Here is a 19,990-nt window from a genome sequence, read left to right on the forward strand (position 1 = left end):
GCCACACAAAATGAAGGAAGTTATCCTTTTTAGCCCTTCATGGGTAACCACAGAATTACATGATGCCATCTCGAAAGTTAAAGAAAAAAAAAACAGGTCATACTCAAAGCACCTTAGTGCTTCAAACCCAGTCATCCATGATTGGCTAGAAGCAATTCCCAAAGCATTGAACTAGCACACCTGCCACTGTCATCTGGAAGCAGACAGGATGGCCCTATGCATGCCCCATTACACTGATATCCCCATACTCTCTAACACAGGACCTTATTGCAACCTTCTGTCCAAAAGATGCTTAATAAATATTTGAATGAATAGTTGACTATGGCCTTTGGGGAAACTTGGGAAATCTATTCCAACATGTTTGACTAGTATTTACCAACCCCTTCCAGAGGAGGTTAAGTCTTTTTAAGAAAGGTCAACACAATTATTCTGTCCACAGAGAAAATGATAAATTGTCATAAATTCTGTCTTTCTCACATTCTGGAACCCATCCCATCCCACCTCCATTGTGGGGGGGGGGGGGTTTGGGAGGAGGGGGACAGAGCTCACAGCTGCTGCTTATCTAAATGCCTATTGTAACCTGAGAACAATGGATCTTGCTAACATGGAGGATGAGTAAGCATTTCATTAGCAGTGTCTAGGCCAAAGATGGGGCTCTTAGCTTCAGGAATCATCTTGGTAGATAATATTTAACCCTCTCCTCTGAACTCCAAGGGCTCCAGTATATTCCCTTATTGAAGATGCATTGTCCAAATTAAAACCCAAGGAAGGAAGCGCATTTCCCCATGTTGTCAGAGAGAACTCCCCGTATTTCCTGAACTACAGTTCAGAACCTAGATTATGTTCTGCTTGACTTCTTTCACTGGCCCTGATTGTCTTGCCATTGGCAACTTTTATCTTGATGCTTATCTATAGCTTTGATAAAGCTGCCTCTTTGTTTTCATCACTGCTTCCTTGAACAATTTCATCTAAAAATTTATCAAAACAATGGGATAGCTTTGGAGTCAGAAGGTCCAAATTTAAATCTCAACTGTTCCTCAACCTGACCTTCAATTTCTTAATCTATAAAATGAGGGAATTGAAAAATAAGTGAAATTGGACCCTGTGTAATTATAACGACTAACTTTGGTTTTAAAAAAGAGATGAGAAAATGTACCTTAACTCTCTCTTTTTGGAAGGAATTATGAATATAGAACATTCTATATGTTTTTAGACTTGATTAGTTTTGAACTGAACTGTCTTTTCCCCCTATCTCATTTATTCTTTGTTATAAGATATGGTTCTCTCTCTTTCTCTCTGTAAATATATTTGAAAACGAATCCAATGTAAAAATAAAAGATATGAATATAGCCTTTAAGTCAGGAGAAGGGGAGTTTCGATTCTACATCCTATGAATTCTAAGAGTTGAAAGAGACCTCGAAGGTTCTTATCTGAAGCATCAGTATCCTCATTTTTGTTGCTATGTTGATAGCCCTTCTCTGCTCTCATTTCTCTCTTTTTCTATGCTTCCAGAATTCTGTCTCTCTCCTTCCCATCTGTTCACCTCTTTCAAAGCCCTGGCTAAAATTTCTCATTTCCATAAAGCCCTTTTTGGACCATAGTAGACCTTCCCACTAATGGTTAAGGAGAAATGACAAACTCCAGCAATATATATCATTTTTAGCTACTGTTTCATTCAGTGTCCCTCATATGCTTCTCTAGCTTCTGAAATACTCTTTACTAAGCTGAAACTTTTAAGTCTCATAGGCAGAAAAAAATCTTACCTTTTTTGGCATCTATTCCCATAAAATGTATCATCCCAGCAGGCTAAAGTAAAAGTGAGAACAGAAACTATAGGAGAAAACAAAAAATATGAGCTTTGGTTCCTTTGTGTATGTCAAATGGAGGGAAGGAAAGGGAATAAGTATTTACTTATGCCTATTTTGTGCTAGACACACTAAGTGTGTCCTTTATAAATATTATTTCATTTGATCTGCATACAACCCTGGGAGGTACTTTTTATTATTCTCATTTGACATGTAATGCCGAAGAAACTGAGCAAGACAAGAGATTAGAGACCAATTCAATAGTTTATTAAATGGAGAGAAATGCTGGGACCAGATGGATCTTGGTCCCAGGACTGGATGAGACTATCATTTCAAAGAATCCAGCCCTGAGTACTGGACAGCAAGCGTTTTTATTGGATTACAAGAATAGTGACATAATGGGGGAGGTACTGGGTGGGGATAACCTAATGGTGGGGGAGGCCCCTAGGATGTCACAATGGAGGGAGGTTCCTGATATTCTAATGATGTCTAAAATGGATAAACCTGTATCCTGTCAAACATTAAGAAGGAATGTCTATAACCTAAAGATATAAAACCTTCATCTCATCAACCATTTAAGAGGGAATGATTATAGCCTGGGGTTTGGGGAAGAACAACTGAGGTAGCCCTTTATCTCAAACATTAACCTGAGGCGGAATAACTAAATAGAACAATTGGAGAAACTGGGTCATGACATTAAAAAAGGGAACTTTGGCACAACAGACAGTCAAGGAAAACTGAGGCAGCAGAGGTTAAATGACTCACACACAGTTAGTAGATGTTTGAAGCTGGATTTAAAGTCAGATATTTTTGCTTTGAGGCCCTCCATCTACTTCACCACTTAACTAGCTGCCTCAAATTGGGAAAGTACAGAGAGCAATCTTTAAGCTATAAAGTGCTATGGAAATGTGAGTAATTGTTATTTTTTAGCAATAAAATGTAAGTTCCTTAAGGGCAGAGACTTTCATTATTTTTTTTATCCAGTGTCAATGATAATGCCTAATACTATAATATAAGTATTATAGTATTATATAATATAGTATAATATAAGTGCCTAATAATAGGCACTTAAACTTTAAAGTGTTATATAGATCTATTTTTAAAAATTATTATTATTTAGGGATGAATATATATTTACATAACCCATCTCTCTGGTTTACTATTATTGTACTCCTGGAGAAACTGAGGCAAGATAGAGATTAGAGAGTATTTAATATTTTGTTTGAAAGGAAGAGATTTACTGGGACCAAACGGATCCATGGTTTGGTCCCAGGGCTGAATGAGACTATCGTCTCCAAAAATCCATCAAACAATGAGAGTTCTCAATGACATATATACATGTGGCTCAGACTTGGGGGTAGACTGAGACAGGGCGGAGCTAACAATCAGGTTCTGACAGGGTTGGGGGAGCCACTGGAGATGGGGAGAGGCACCTTGATAAGATGGTATTTGATATTCTGATAGATGGGGACTGGGGAGAGGCATTCTGATATTCTAAAATATAAGCTCTTTTATTCTTATTAAATATTCTGATGATTAAGAAGGAGGCTTGGTTTTGCAAGATTGAGCAGAAAAACTGAGGAAGAACAATTCAAGGAAACTGAGGGAGGACAATTTAGGGAAACCGAGTCAGGATGATAAAAGAGAATTGTGGCACATTATGAGAAAAGTGTTTACCTTGAAAGTATTATAGAAATTATTAGTTTTAAAGTTTATTATGAAAATGTGACATGGGTGCATGGGTACATTTGATCAGTATACCATGTGACATTTGAGATATTAGTATAAGAGCAGCCCACATCAGTTCATGGACTGCCTTCCTTAAACCTACAGAAAAACAGGTTATCACTTTGCTAAATAACAAACAAGAGAGCATAACAATTTGCCTGCAAGCTAATGCTAGGCAGTGAGGCATAAATCCTAGCCAAGGGGGATGCAACAAAATTTTGATACTAAAAATGTGTTCAGAAACATGCAAATTAGAGAAACCACTTTAACTCTTTAAGCACCCCACATTTGAGATACTTTGTTTAGTACAATCGACTTTGTGTAGCCATATAGTTTATTGACATGTCAAAAATGTGAGGCAAAAGTTTCAGCATGTCTACATGGATGCTCCCCCCAAACATATCCTTAAATCTCCTCCCACACCAGTAGGTCATAAAAAGGAAATGGGGGGAAGGAAGGTGGTGCTGTTATCTAAGATCCAGTTCTGGTTTGTGGATTAGGACCGAATGCAAGAAAGAAATTAGGGAATTATTGGTAGGGAGCCCGATCTATTTAATTTTTCCTCAGCTATCTGAACACTTGATCCATATTCACCTCTTTTCTACTTGCCCCTGACTGGCTGCACTAAAATCTGAGATTCCCCACAAGACTGGTGCTGGATTTGGTTCCTGGTTTGGGCCTAGTCAGTATCAACTCCTCAATGCCCAGTCTTGTCTCAGTTACAAGATGTGTGCTTCCACAGTGCTGATCGCCAGTTTTTGTCTTAATTCTTCTGCTACCATTCTTAGTATTGGCTTCTTTGTCAGAAGACATTGATCATCGCTAGCATATAGTGCTCCTAGTGTCTTCCATCTTCCTCTGTTCCCTCTGCCCAAAAAATAATGGCTAACTCTCTGAAGAGAAAGAAAGTGGCAGGAAAGGCAAACTGCTCACACAAAGTCTTGTCACTTTCTCTCTCCTCTCAAGATTTATTCCCAGTTAAAAGGGGGAGAGGGATATAGTTATCAAAAATGGTCCTCTTTTGTTCCTTTTTGTGCTCCTTTTGTTCCTCCTTTTCCCAAACTACTCTTACTCCTGGCTCTGGGGCTAAATAGAAATTTGAGTGAGATAAGAAAGTAAAACATGAGTTCAGTGTACAATACAAAGAGAAGATCCTAAAGAACAATGAAAAAGAAAGAGAAAGAATTGTAACAGAGCTTTCTCCAGGTATTCAAATGTAAGCAGATACTTTTTTCAAGATAATTCAATTTGCAAACTGGTAGGAACTAATGATGGGCTTTAGCTAAAGCAAACTGCATTTGAAGGGAAAAAATTGAGAGTAGGAATTTCAGAAGTCATCACAATAATGTTAAACAGGAAGAACCAGAAAGACAATTTGTGGAGACTGGTCCTGTAACTGGAGGAAAATGCCTAGGAGAGCAATAAAGTTTGAAAGTAAAGATGACTGGGGAAAAACAGTAGTCAGACAAATAGCAGGTCCAGAGATCAGAGGATCCTATTTCACACAGACATAGAGGAAACCCATGAGAAGAGAACAAACTCCTGAATCTTTGAGCTCTTAGTGACCTAGCTTTAATCTTGATTCACATAAGTAAAAAATAAAACAATCCTTTCTTGACAAGGTAGGTTTTACCTAAACCCTATCCAATTTTCCCACTAGAGTTGTCCATGTTTTACTTTGTACATAGGTATGAACTCATTGTTTTCTTCATCTTGCTCACATTCTTCTCTTCATTTTTGTTACTTTCCTTTCATTAATCTAAAATCGAATTCACTTCCCCAGGTGATAGTGTTGTGCCACAGTTCCCTTTTATTGTCCTGCCTCAGTTTCCCTAAATTGTCCTGCCTCAGTTTCTCTGAATTGTTCGGCCTCAGTTCCTAATTGTTCTGCTCAATCCTGCAACAGCACCATGATGATTCAGATAAGGAGAAAGACCTCTTATCTTAGACATTATCAGAATGTCCGGTGCCTCTCCCCATCCTAATTTATCAAAATGTCCGGTGCCTCTCCCCATCCTGTCAGAACCAGATTGATAGTTTGTTCCTGCTCTCAGTGCTCTGACTCTGCCCCTACCTGGGCCTATCCTTGTAGCTGAGCCAAGTGTGTATATATACTTCATGGGAAGCCACATTAGTTGCTGGATGCTTTGGACATCAGCCCTGGGGGCAGCATACCCCTAGCACAATCTGTTCCTTTCAAATAAGCTATTAAAAACTCTCTAATCTCTATCTTCCCTCAGTTTCTCCAGCATTACAATAGAAAAAAGGGAGCTGTTGAAATAATTTGGAAAGAGCAGCTTTGGTTTATTTCTTAGTCATCACATTGTTTTCCTTATTGCAAACTCCCATTTGTTGGCCACAGGTAAGAAAAGTTTTCCAAATGTGATAAACCCTCCTTTGTTGTGGTTCAGTTATGTCTATCTTCATGACTCCATGGACATGACTCCACCATTTCCTGAAGTTTGTTCAAACTTATGTTCATTTCTTCCATGATCTAATCTATCCATCTCATCCTCTGTTGTCCACTTCACTTTTTGCCTTCAATCTTTCCCAATATCAGAGTCTTTTCCAATAAACCCTGTCTTCTCACTATATGACCAAAGAATTGAAACTTTAGCTTTTGTATTTGTCCTTCCAATGAATTTTGTTGTTCAATCATGTCTGACTCTTTGCAACCCAGGCCGACACAACAGGTCCATTGCTGAAGTTTTACATTCATTGAGGAGTATTTCAAATTATCTCTGTCAAGAGGTTGGTACTCGGAGATAGAAGCATCATGCTTAGCTTTCTCATAAGAAACCAAGGAGCAAAGGGATTTTTTGTGATCCCACTTGGGCTTTTCTTGGGAAAGATAGTAGAGTGGTTTGACATTTCCTTCTCCAGATTATTTTACAGATGAGGAACTGAGGCAAAGAGAGTTAAGTTACTTGCCCCAGGTCATATAACTAGTAAGAGTCTGATGCCATTTTTTAAACTCAAGAAGATGAGTCTTCCTGACTTCAGGCTGGCACTCTGTCTGCCACTTGGTTATACTTTCCAATGAATAGTCACTTAATTTCTTTAAACATTGACTGATTTGATCTTCTTGCTATCCAGATAACTCTCACAAGTCTTCTCCAGCACACACCATAATTTGAAAGCATCAGTTCTATGAAGTTCTCACATATTTTACCAATGGAAAAACCATAGATTTGACAATATAGATTTGACTACATATGTCCATATAGCAAGGTGATGTCTCTGCTTTTTGGTTGGCTGTCCAGATTTGCCATGGTTTTCTTTTCAATGACTAATCACCTTACAATTTAATGGCAGGGATTTTTGAGCCCAAGAATATAAAATCTGACCCTATTTCCATTTCTTCCCCCTTTATTTGTCAGGAAGTAATGTTATGCCACAGTTCTCTTTAACTATCCTGACTCAGTTTCCCTGCACTAGTTTCTCTTGTCTCAGTTTCCTTAACTGTTCTGTCTCAATCCCCTAAGCTGTAAAACTCCCCCTCTGGCCCATTAAGACTGAGGACCATTTACTCTAAGGTTATAAATTATTAATGCAAGCTAGATAAACAAGAGAGTAGACCTCCTGACTCTTTTCTGTCCTCAAGAATTTACAATATCCCTCTAAAATATTCCAAGATACCTCACTGATATCTTTATTTCTGTGTATTCAGAAATACACAGGACAGAGTCCTGTCTCTAGTTTTTAGGATTTATGGCCTCCCCTATCCTGACAGAAGTTTTCGTGCCCTATCCCTCTTCTTTGTTTCTAAAAAGTATTTAAGGGTTTGAGATTCTCCCATTCATCGCTGGATGCTGGATGCTGACATTGGATTCTTTGAGATGACAGTCTCTTCCAGCCCTGGGACGAACATGGATCCCTTGGTCCCAGTATATCTCTATCTCTGATTGACTGGATAATTTGAGATGAGAGTCCTGCACTGGAAAATGAATATAAACTGCTTGCATTTTTGTTTTTCTTCCCGGGCTATTTATACCTTCTGAATCCAATTCTCCCTGTGCAACAAGAGAACTGTTTGGTTCTGCACACATATATTGTATCTAGGATATACTGTAACCTATTTAACATGTAAAGGACTGCTTGCCATCTGGGGGAGGGGGTGGAGGGAGGGAAGGGAAAAATCAGAACAGAAGTGAGTGCAAGGGATAATGCTGTAAAAAATTACCCTGGCATGGGTTCTGTCAATAAAAAGTTATTTTAAAAAATTAAAAAAAAAAAAAGAGATGAGAGTCCTGTCCAGTCAATTATGCTCTCCAATTAATAAAATATTAAAAACTCTTTAATCTCTCTCCTGCCTCAGTTTCGCCAGCATTACAGTAATATCATCAGGGGTCAAGATTTTAGTTTTTTTGATGTTAAGCTTCAAATCAGCTTTGATACTCCCCATTTGCCCATTTGCACTCTCATCAAGAGGCTTCTTAATTTATCTTTATTTTCTCCTATCAGAGTGGTATCTGTATATCTGAGATTTTTGATATTTCTCTCAGCAACCTTAACTCTGGATTTTGATTCATCCAGCGTGGCATTTTGCATGATGTACTCTGCATATAAGTTGAATAAATAAGGTAACAATATAAGCCTTGTCACACTTCTCTTCCTATCTTGAATTAATCGGTTGTTCCATATTTAGTCCTAACTATTGCTTCTTGACCTGCATACAAGTTATTGAGGAGACAATTGAGATGATCTGGTAACCCATCTTTTTGAGGGCCTGCCATAATTTGTTGTGATCCACACAGGCAAAACCTTTAGTGTAGCCTCCAAAGTAAAAGTAGATGCATTGCTAGAACTCTTTTGCTTTCTCCATAATCTAACAAACATCGGCATTTTGGTCTCTAGTTCCTCTGCCTCTTTAAAAGGCAGCTTGTATTTCTGGTAATTCTCAGTTCACATAGTACTGAAGCCTAGCTTGCAAAATCTTCAGCATAGTCTTGCTGGCATGTGAAATGAGCACAATTGTTCAGTAGCTTGAACATTCTTTGATATTGCCCTTTAGGATTGGGACATAACTTGACCTTTTCCAATCCAATGGCCACTGTGGAATATTCCAAATTTACTAGCATATTGAATGCAACACTTTAACAGCATTATCTTTTAGGATTTTAAATAGTTCAGCAGGTCTTCTATCATCTCCATTAGCATTGTTAGCAGGGCTTCCAAACATCCAATTAATTTCACTTTCTAGAATGTATGACTCTAGGTCAGTAACCACACCATGATATTATTACAGTTGTAAGATTTTTCTTGTATAGTTCTCCTGTATATTTTTGCCACCTCCTCTTAATTTTTTCTATTTCTGTTAAGCTTCTACCATTTTTGTCTTCTCCCACCCATTTTTTGCAACTTTCCCTTGATATCTCTAATCTTCTGGAAGAGATCTTTTGTCTTTCCCATTCTATTGTTTTCCTCTATTTCCTTCCATTCTTTAGAATTCTGCATTCAGTTGAGTCTATCTTTCCCTTTATCCTTTTCCTTTTCCTTTTCTTTTCTTGGTTATTTGTAAACTTTGATCAGATAGCCATTTTGCTTTCTTTCTCTTCCTTTTTTTCCTTAGGATGTTTTTTTCTTGTTGCCTTTTATACAAATACTGTGAACCTCTGTCCATAGTTCTTCAGGCACTATTTGTCAGATTTAATCTCTTAAATCTTTTTATCACCTCCACTACAAATCTCTGAGGCATGTTATTTAAATTATACCCATAGGGTCTGACGGTTTTCCCTACTTTCTTCAATTGAAATCTAAGTTTTGCAATAAGAAACTCGTGTTCTAAGACATATCTCCACATCTAGTTCTGACTCACTGTACGGAACTTTTTCACCTTTAACTACAAAATAGATATAAGCAATCTGCTTTTAATATTGATGTCCCTGTGCAGAGTCACCTTTTGGGTTATTGGAAAAGAGTGTTTTCTTGTGGTTTTTCCCCTTTTTTCTGATCTTTCTTTCATGACATGAGTTACAGTGTGTCCAACTATGGCTGATCAAACCAATATGAGTTTGGAATGCCCTGCCACAGATCAGGCACAAATAGTCCAGATGAACATTTGGGATGGATTCTCTAACCTGACACATCTTACATTTCTTTTGAGCTACTTCAGTCCTGCTTTGCTCATAGAGTATAGCATCCTCTCTGATGAGGGCACCCCTGCTCGGCAGTGTTGTGTCAGTGTCTCCCACATTTTACAATCAATTCTAAAGTTCTTAAAAGTGCTCTTTAGAGTATCCTTGTATCCCTTTTTCTGATCACCAATTGAGCGCTTGTCCTTTGTGAGTTCTCCTTAAAATAGTCTTTGTGGCAAGTGCACATTTGGCATTCAAACAGTGTGGCCAGTCCAGGGGGGTAGTGCTCTCGGCAGCAGGAGTTGGAATACTTGGCAGTTTAGTTTGAAGAAGGACCTCAGTGTCTGGTTCCTTATCCTGCCAGGTGATCTTCAGAATCTTCCTAAGGCAATTCACATGGAAGCGATTCAGTTTCCTAGCCTGGTGCTGGTAAACTGCCCAGCATTCACAGACATACAATTATGAGGTCAGCACAATGGCTCTGTAGACCTTCAGTTTTGTAGGCAGTCTAATAGTTCTCATCACACTAAAACTCTGGCAATGCATTCGTCAACTTCATTATCAATGTGGATATTCCTGGAAAGCATACTGCCAAGGGAAGTGAGCCCACCCCCAGCATTCAGAACTTCTCTTTGCTATAACTGATGGTTCCACATACAGATGTCGTGGCACTAGCTAATAGAGCACCTGTGCTTTCTTGACATTGATTGTTAGGCCAAAATCAGCTTAAGTACAAAAGAATTGATTCATATTTCATTACATCTCAGTTTCAGAGGTTTCATTGAGTACAAAATCATCTGCAAACAAAAAAATCATGCATCAACACTCCTTTCACTTTAATTTTGGCTGATAGCTTTATCAAGTTGAAGAACTAACTTTAGTGCAGTAATTAACCTTGATGCCCATGTTCATCCTCATTGAAGTTGTCTGGCAACATGGCTGAAAACATCATGCTAAACAAGAAATGCAGCAAGCACACAGCCTTGTTTCACTCCATTGGTAACTGGGAAAGTGCCAGAGCATCATCCGTTGTCCAGGACCAGGCAAGCATGCCCTCATGAAACTGACATACAATAGTGATGAAGTTTTCTGGGTAACCAAATTTTGACATAATTTTCCATAAAACTTAATGACCAACTGTTTCAAAGATCTTGATAATAAGTTCTAAGAATGTTGTATACAGACCTCTATTCTGTTCTTGACATCTCTCCTGGAGTTGTTCCTTGACTCCTTACAAAGCTGTTTTGGCTTTCAGGTAGATGACTGTCTTCCAAGTGTAGAATCAGCCTGTTAAGGAGGACTATAGCAAGAATTTTGTCAGTAATGACTAAGAAAGACTCACCCCCACATCCTACTCCATCCCCATGGAGATTGTTGCACAACAGTCTTTACCTTTATGGAGGCTTCCTTGAACTTCTGGGGGATAATCTGCTCTTGCCATAGAATCTGGAAAGTTTTAGTCAGCTTTTGTATGAGCAATGGACCCCCCACTTCATAAATCTCAGTTGATCTCAATTGGAATAGAATCAAGTGTCTTGTCACATGAAAGGAGCTAATGGCATTCATAACCTCCTCTTCAGTTGGAACTGCAGCTAGGAAGGAATTGGCTTCGATCTGAGATAAGTGGTCAATGCCTTCAGCATTGATTGATGACAGTCTGTTGAGAACACTATGGAAGTGTTCAGCCCATCTCTCCAGGATCATGTCTTTATCACTGATCAATGCGATTCCATCAGGACTGAATAATTAAGATGCACCATAGGTCTTTACCCATAAATAGCCTTTGGTGCATAGCAATTGCATTGTCACGAGCCTGTTTATGCCTTTTGAATAGACATACAAGCTAGTTGACTAGATTAGTTTTGATTACAAAATCAACACCATCTTCACAGTGCTCTCCTTCACTGTGGCCACACCAGAAAAATATATATCTTATTCTGACTTCAGTAGGTCACCTTTCATTTGCTAGCCTTGTTTCACTCAAGGCTGCTATTTGGATGTGATACCTGTTGAGTTCTCTTGCAAGAAAAACTGTGTTTCAAGTCTACTGGATTCTGTGTTGTCTATAATAAGCATGTGCACCTTTCATGTGCTGGACAATAAGCAGAATCAACTTTGCAGAAATTTTTGCACATTTGTTTTTGTTTTGATCATAGGTTGATCAGGCCTGCTTCAGTCATCAGGCCAGAGTTGGGTAAACAGACAATTTTTAGGCTACATTTTGTAGCATCTTCTTCAATCCAGAAGATTGAGAGTACAATACTTAAAAGGCTGCTCAGATACCCAGGGGGTTGTTTTCAGTGAGGAAAGTGACACATCCTAGGTCCTGGTTGTTTGTGTACAGTGTTGTGAATACAGATGTATTCACATCTGCTAATCCATCACTCACCCACTGCCACAGAACTCTGAGATAAATAGAAATGATAAATTGGTATAGGTGATGTCTTTTGATTCATGTGTAAATTGGATTTAATAAGGCAGAATTATACAAAGTCATCAGCCTTACTTCCAGAATCATCACTAATCAGGGGTAGGGCAGATTCAAGATGACTGGTGATGGTTTGAGATGCAATGATATCTTCATGGCCACTGGAACAAGTTGTTCTCATGTACCCATTCTACCAAGAGAAGTCTTACATGCTTGGAGTACCTCTCTAACTCACCCTAGGGACTAAGACCTCTTGGTTACTGGTTTAGCTTGTCTGCAAAAATGGTTTAATGGGGTGTGGCCCCTAGTGCATTCTACAGGTTTTTTGGAGCTAGGTGGAGTTAGGTGGAATTAGGTAGAACTAGTTGGAGTTAGATGGATCAGATAGACACAAAAAATGGAAAACAGCCAAGAAAAGGGCTTGGCAGCCCTCATCCCAGAGGTAATAGTCTTTCCTGAACACATCCTACACCCTTATACTAGAAAAGTCAATAGAGAGAAAAGGTACCTCTCTCAGAATGTAGGTAGCTCCAAAGACAATTCAATTAAATTATATATTTTTAAAAATTATTATCATATTTTATGTATACATATTTATACAATTATGCTGCACAAGAAAATAGGATCAGAAAGGAAAAAAATGAGAAAGAAAGCAAAATGCTAGTAAACAACAAAAAGAGTGAAATGCTATGTTGTGATCCACCCTCAGTTCTCAGTCCTCTCCCTGGATGTAGATAGTTCTCTTTATCACAAGATCATTGGAACTGGCCTGAATCATCTCATTGAATTCAACTGTATTCCAATGAGAGCTAGTCTTTTTCCAGCTTATCAGGAATTAGCAGCTGAAGTCTCATTAACTAATTCTTCTGCTTTCCATTTCTTCATACAGTTCTCTTGGAGCACACTTTTCTATCACCTACTGAGACTTCACTCTCCTGAAGCAGGTTCTTTACTATTACTTTTAGTAGTTAAAATCAGAACCTCCTTGAACAAGTGATTCAACTTTCCCTTATGAAATAAAACTTCATGAAATCTCCCTTGTCCAATTACCCCATAGTCTTCAATTATTTTTATCAGTTTGTGACTTTTGGATTCTTTAATCTCAAAAAGAGTTGCATGCAAATGAATTGAGGAACCATAACACTATCCCCCTCTGTCCCACTCCCATAGCCAGGCATCCTACAAACCTCACAGAAGTCCTCTGTATCTGAGTCTTTGACAAATGTGTTTTTTCACTTACATTTTATGTTTTTAATAAACAAAAGTTCTTTTTCTTCCCCCTTTTAGCAAAAGTATTCATATGCAATAGATGCTTCACCTTCCATACTATAAAAGGCAAATTAAGCCTTTTTTATTTATGGCACAGTTCATTTTCTATTATATACTTTTGGCAACAAACTTTTGCAGTTTTATCTAGTTTAACAGATTTTAGCAACATTTATTAAAGTTCTTTTTCTGTCCCTTTCTACTACTACTCTTCATCCATGAAAGGCATACTACTTTTCATCCATCATCAATTGATTTACTTATTTTTTAATAAAGAAGTTCATTTTCTGCCCCTCCCTCCCAAGTAAAATGCTTGATAGTATGTTACATAATAATATTAACAACTTGTCTTTAAGCACAGGACAGATGAAGAAGATCTCATCATAGGTTTTGGTAAATATTCTACATATTTATCCTTTTCTTGTAGGTCCCCAAAAGCTAAACTAAGTGCACAAGATTACTGGAAAAAAAATACTGGATTCATACCTTAAAACTCCATTATTTTCACCATATATTCTAGCTTGGAGAGAGTCAGTATAAGACAAGACACTAATAAATGATTCATAATTCATTTTCTCTTTGTTTTAGGGATAGTTTCTGCTTTCACCATGAAGATTCTATGGAATAAGTTTGCCTGGGGTACTGTTTGGTATAACACCTTCTTTGGCAGAAATAATAAAATCTAGACCGAGACAGTTGTCATTGTTGTTTATCCTTTATTTTCAAAGACCACAAATGACACCATGAGGATGATGTCTTGACCTTGTGCATGAATTGGGTTCATGTGGAAAGTCATCAGTCTCACTCACTCTTTTCCTCAGTGTCATTGAAGTCCAAAGGCAAGACAAAAATCAAGACAATTGGCATTGACCTGAGATGCAGTGGATAATCTTAGCCTTTCTAAATTAGATCAATCTAAATTAAACTAAATTCTAAGTCTCAGCTTGTCTGAGGCAATGCCCATTCAGTGGCTAAAACTTGATAAGAATTAAAACAAAAGATGGCCCAATTTACAGTCACAAAACTTTAAATCTGAAAGGGAAGGAGCCTTTGATTCTGGCTAGAATAGAAAACAATTGCTATTCACACTCACTCTAAGGTTTCCAGGAGTCCTCAAACTAGGGCCAGTGGGCCGGATACAGCAGCTGAGGACGTTTATCCCCCTCACCCAGGGCTATGAAGTTTCTTTATTTAAAGGCCCACAAAAACAAAAGTTTTTGTTTTTACTATAGTCCAGCCCTCCAACAGTCTGAGGGACAGTGAACTGGCCCCCTATTTAAAAAGCCATCAAAACCTAAACTGTGGGCAGGAAAGGCCTAACCTGAAAGCCTTGTGACCATTCAATGAGAGCTAAAGTGATTTGGGTTGAAAGGGAAGTCAAATAGCTCCACTTGAAACATAATGGGCTTATCAATCTATCTGTCTACATATCTATCTACCTACCTATCCATCTACCTATCTAGCTATCTATTTTTAATACACATTGCTTTATGAATCATGTTAGGAGAGAAAAATCAGAGCAAAGGGGAAAAACCATGAGAGATAAAAAAACAAAAAGAAATGAACATAGTATGTGTTGATTTACAGTCTCCTTAGTTCTTTTTCTAGATACAGATAGTATTTCCTATTAAAATTGCTTTGAATCACTGAACTACTGAGAAGAACCAAATGTTTCTTAGTTGATCGTTGCACATTCTTGCTGTTATTATGTACAATGTATTCCTGGTTCTGATTGTTTCACTCATCATCAGTTCCTGCAAATTTTTCTAGGCCTTTCTAAAATTAGCTTGCTCATCGTTTTTTATAGAATACTAATCCATCATCTTCATATAACACAACTTGTTCAACCATTGTACTGTTGATGGGCATACACTCATTTTCCAATTCTTTGCTACCACAAAAAGTTTTTTTTGTACAAACATTTTTGTACATATATTTTCCCTCCTTTATGATTTCCTTGGGATGCAGAAATGGGCTTTTTTAAAAGCTGTTTTTTCTTTTCTTTTCTTTTTTTTTTTTAAATTTTATTTTATTTAATAATAACTTTGTATTGACAGAATCCATGCCAGGGTAATTTTTTACAACATTATCCTTTGCACTCGCTTATGTTTCGTTTTTTCCCCTCCCTCCCTCCACCCCCCCCCCAAGATGGCAAGCAGTCCTATATATGTTAAATATGTTGCAGTATATCCTAGATATAATACATATTTGCAGAACCAAACAGTTCTCCTGTTGCACAGGAAGAATTGGATTCAGAAGGTAAAAATAACTCGGGAAGAAAATCAAAAATGCAAATAGTTCACATTCGTTTCCCAGTGTTCCTTCTTTGGGTGTAGCTGTTTCTGTCCATCATTTATCCATTGAAACTCAGTTAGGTCTCTTTGTCATAGAAATCCACTTCCATCAGGATACATCCTCATACAATATCGTTGTCGAAGTGTATAATGATCTCCTGGTTCTGCTCATCTCACTCAGCATCAGTCCATGTAGGTCTCTCCAAGCCTCTCTGTATTCATTCTGTTGGTCATTTCTTACAGAACAATAATATTCCATAACATTCATATACCACAATTTACCCAGCCATTCTCCAATTGATGGGCATCCATTCACTTTCCAGTTTCTAGCCACTACAAACAGGGCTGCTACCAACATTTTGGCACATACAGGTCCCTTTCCTTTTTTTAGTATCTCTTTGGGGTATAAGCCCAATAGAAACACTGCTGGATCAAAGGGTATGCACAGTTGATAACTTTTTGGGCATAATTCCAGATTGCTCTCCAGAATGGTTGGATATGTTCACAACTCCACCAACAATGCATCAGTGTCCCCGTTTTCCCGCATCCCCTCCAACATTCATCATTATTTTTTCCTGTCATCTTAGCCAATCTGACAGGTGTGTAGTGATCTCTCAGAGTTGTCTTAATTTGCATTTCTCTGATCAATAGTGATTTGGAACACTCTTTCATGTGAGTGGTAATAGTTTCAATTTCATCATCTGAAAATTGTCTGTTCATGTCCTTTGACCATTTATCAATTGGAGAATGGCTTGATTTTTTATAAATTTGAGTCAGTTCTCTATATATTTTGGAAATGAGGCCTTTATCAGAACCTTTAACTGTAAAGATGTTTTCCCAGTTTGTTGCTTCCCTACTAATCTTGTTTGCATTCGTTCTGTTTGTACAAAGGCTTTTTAATTTGATATAATCAAAATTTTCTATTTTGTGATCAGTAATGGTCTCTAGTTCATCTTTGGTCACAAATTTCTTTCTCCTCCACAAGTCTGAGAGATAAACTATCCTATGTTCCTCTAATTTATTTATAATCTCGTTCTTTATGCCTAGATCATGGACCCATTTTGATCATATCTTGGTATATGGTGTTAAGTGTGGGTCCTAAAAGCTGTTTTTTCGATTATCTTTCAAGAAATCATAAGTGAAAACTGTGCAGGACAAAAGGAAATTGTTTCAGCTTTTTGAAAAAGAAAACAACATAAGCAAAAAATCAAAGCTAGGATTTGAAACCTCCAAATATGCTACAAAATGTAAGTGATTAAAAATTCCTTTGGACTGAAGACTCATTACTAAGGAGGGGAACCACATATGGTGAAGGAAGGAGGAGAAAAAAGAAGGAAGAAGGAAAAGAACAAGAACAAGAACAAGAAATGGTTGTATTCCCCAACTTCTGCTCAAATTGACAGGTTGGGTCATTCCTCTGGGGGTAGAAGAGCAGCTGCACCAGACCAAGTATAAAAGAGCAGTGTATCACAATTTTGAGGACATTGAGGCATCATTTGTTGAGCTATCTGAATGATGAGTTGATGCCAACTTAAAGAAAATTACAGGTAATTATTACTTAAAAAAAAAAAAAACAAAGCCAATTAAGAAAATGTTGATTATTATCAACTCATGTGCCCACTATTCCACCCTTAGAAAAATCTTCAGGAGAATAATATACCTATACTATCTATGAGGAAGGCAAGAAAAAGAGGTAGGCCTTCTCAAAAAATCTTTTATTGAAGCTCTAATCTCACTGAAAGATGGGGAGAATGCACTACCATATTGTATTCATTTTTATCTGACTACCAGGAAAAAAAAAAAAAAAAGATCTTTCTTGATTCAGCAAAATACCTTAAAATTTTTTTTAATCCTAAAAACTGTCCTCCAACAAGAGAATTCCTATCCTTGTGTTAAAATCATGTAAAAGTCCTTGAAAGATACAAGAGGTAACTTTGTTTGAAAGACCTCTAAATATAAATATCAAATATCACATAAAAGGTATTTTTACCAAAGATGATTTTATGGAAAATGTTCTGTGTAGCCAAGATAGCAAGCCAAATGAGAAAAGTGCCACCCCCATCCAAAGGTAACACAAAAAGTTGAGGTTGGCTCTTCAACATAACCATATGACAAATCCTCATTCAGCATCTTTCCTAAATTGAAATAATCTCCATTAATTAAACTTCAGCCATAGTTTCCCTAATTTAGTTTGGGGTACCTAAGATTTTCCATAGTTTGTGATTTACAAATTTACTTTTTTTAATAGTGGGGAAAGGGAGCACTGGTGTACATACAGAGTGGAGAAAAAACTGTGAATATAGACCTTTTTAAAAAAAAATACTTATATAGTGTAAGTAGTGTAATTAATGATATCATGATAGTAGAGAAATTTTACTATGAAACATGAAAGAATTGAAAACTGAGAAATTATCACTGAAACATGACCTTGAGAGAAGTTGGCTGAAGAAAATTAAGGCCTGCTGATGCATGTGGCTCTTTTCAACAGTGAGTTGACCCAGACAGTTCTAATGCTCTTGTGATGAAGAGAGTCATCTACACTCAGAGAGAGAACTGTGGGAACTTGAGTGTGGATCACCACATAGTATTTTCACTCTTTTTGTTGTTGTTTGCTTGCATTTTATTTTCTTTATCATTTTTTTTCTTTTTGATTTGATTTTTCTTGAGCAACAAGATAATTGTATAAATATGTATGCATATATTGAATACCATGTTTATTTTTACCATGTTTAACATATATTGGATTACTTGCCATCTAAGGGAGGAGAGAGGGAGAAGGAGGGGAAAATTGGAATACAAGGTTTTGTAAGGGTTAATGTTCAAAAATTATTCATGCATAGATTTTGAAAATTTAAAAGCTTTAATAAAAAAAATAAAATCTGGAAAATTTAGCTTCAAGAAAATAAAGGAAGATGACCAAAACTGATTTAAATCTATACTATGTAAGATCATTTGAAGGAACTAAGATTATTTACACTGAAAGAAAATTCTCAGGGTACATTAGAATTGTTTTCACAAATTGATGGATTGTCAAATGGAAAAGGAGCTAGACTTGTTCTGTGTTGACTACAGAGAATAGAGTAACTAATTGATTAAGTAATTATGGGAAGCCTTCAAGTGGAGACTGCATGTTATAGAGTGGGTTTTTTGTTTTTTTCGAGGTACAGGCTGGAAAAAGATGGCCCCTAAGCTCTGAGATTCTAGATTTAATAAGATTGGTCTGTTTCATGGCTCCATACAAAGACAAAATTTGATCCTAACTATTACTAGGAAGAAAGGCCTGATTAGAATCAGCTTTGGGCAGCTCAGTCAAATATGACTCTAATCTCTCCCCTGATAGATTCCCCTGACTTTATAACTTAGGTATCATCCTGAGGAGGGTGAGGGGTATGATTTTCTTTCATTGCTTTTGCCCAAACAAGTCTTAAATCAGTATCAACTCCACATTCCATATAGGGGATTCAAAGACCAAAGCTAAAACCCTAGCAAGCAGAGACAGAAATTTAGTGAATTTGGAAAGACCATGATATGATTAAACACGTTCGACTTAGCTTTGGAAAAGGTTCAGAAGAAAGAAATCATGTCAGTCTATGTTAAGAAAAGAAAATCTCACCTACATCTGTCAGAAACCACAGGCATGTTAAATAATGGTGTGTAACAAGAGTGAGATAACACCTAATGATGATACTTTATAATAATTCTCAGCTCTTTCTTTGGAAGATACAGGAGAACTTTGCAAGCATAAACTGTCACAGGGCTCCTCCTTTGAAGTAAGTATTATTATTTAAAAGCAGTTAAGTGTTTGCTCTGTGCAAAGTACTGTGTGCTAGGGATACAAAAAGAAGCTGTTTTCTGCTCTCTAGAAGTTCACATTCCAAGACAACACACATGGAAGGTTTCAATCTCATGTGAGATAGAAAGGTCCTTTGGTCCTTAGGGTCCACCTACATGGTAATCCTCTTCCTAAGGTCATTTCCTCTCATATAATCACCTAAGTTTCTGATGTTGAACCACTATCCCAAAGACTCTTGAATTCAGGATTCTTGGATGTTTCTATCAGGGTCTGAGAGGAGATCGTGGTCAAGGTGGGGGATGTTTTGACATTCCTGACACAAGCTGCCTCTTGTCTCTCCCTCAGGGTACCTTTCTGTTTTGCCAGGCTGGCTTGACTTTCCTGTGGGTGGCAGCTAGTTGGTAGTGGGTGGGAATGGCTGGCCCTTTGTCCACAAGAACTGCTTTTCCAAAAAATGACTGAGGGCTGGGCTCAAAGCAGGACTGAGTCTCTGCTACTACCCCAAATCTCTTGCCCTTCTCCTGATAGTTGGCTAGCAGCTATTATTGTTGTGATGAGTGATGACTAATAGGAATTAAGCTAGAAACAGATCTGGTGAA

Source organism: Antechinus flavipes, chromosome 5, assembly GCF_016432865.1.
Source record: "Antechinus flavipes isolate AdamAnt ecotype Samford, QLD, Australia chromosome 5, AdamAnt_v2, whole genome shotgun sequence".
Taxonomy (NCBI): domain Eukaryota; kingdom Metazoa; phylum Chordata; class Mammalia; order Dasyuromorphia; family Dasyuridae; genus Antechinus; species Antechinus flavipes.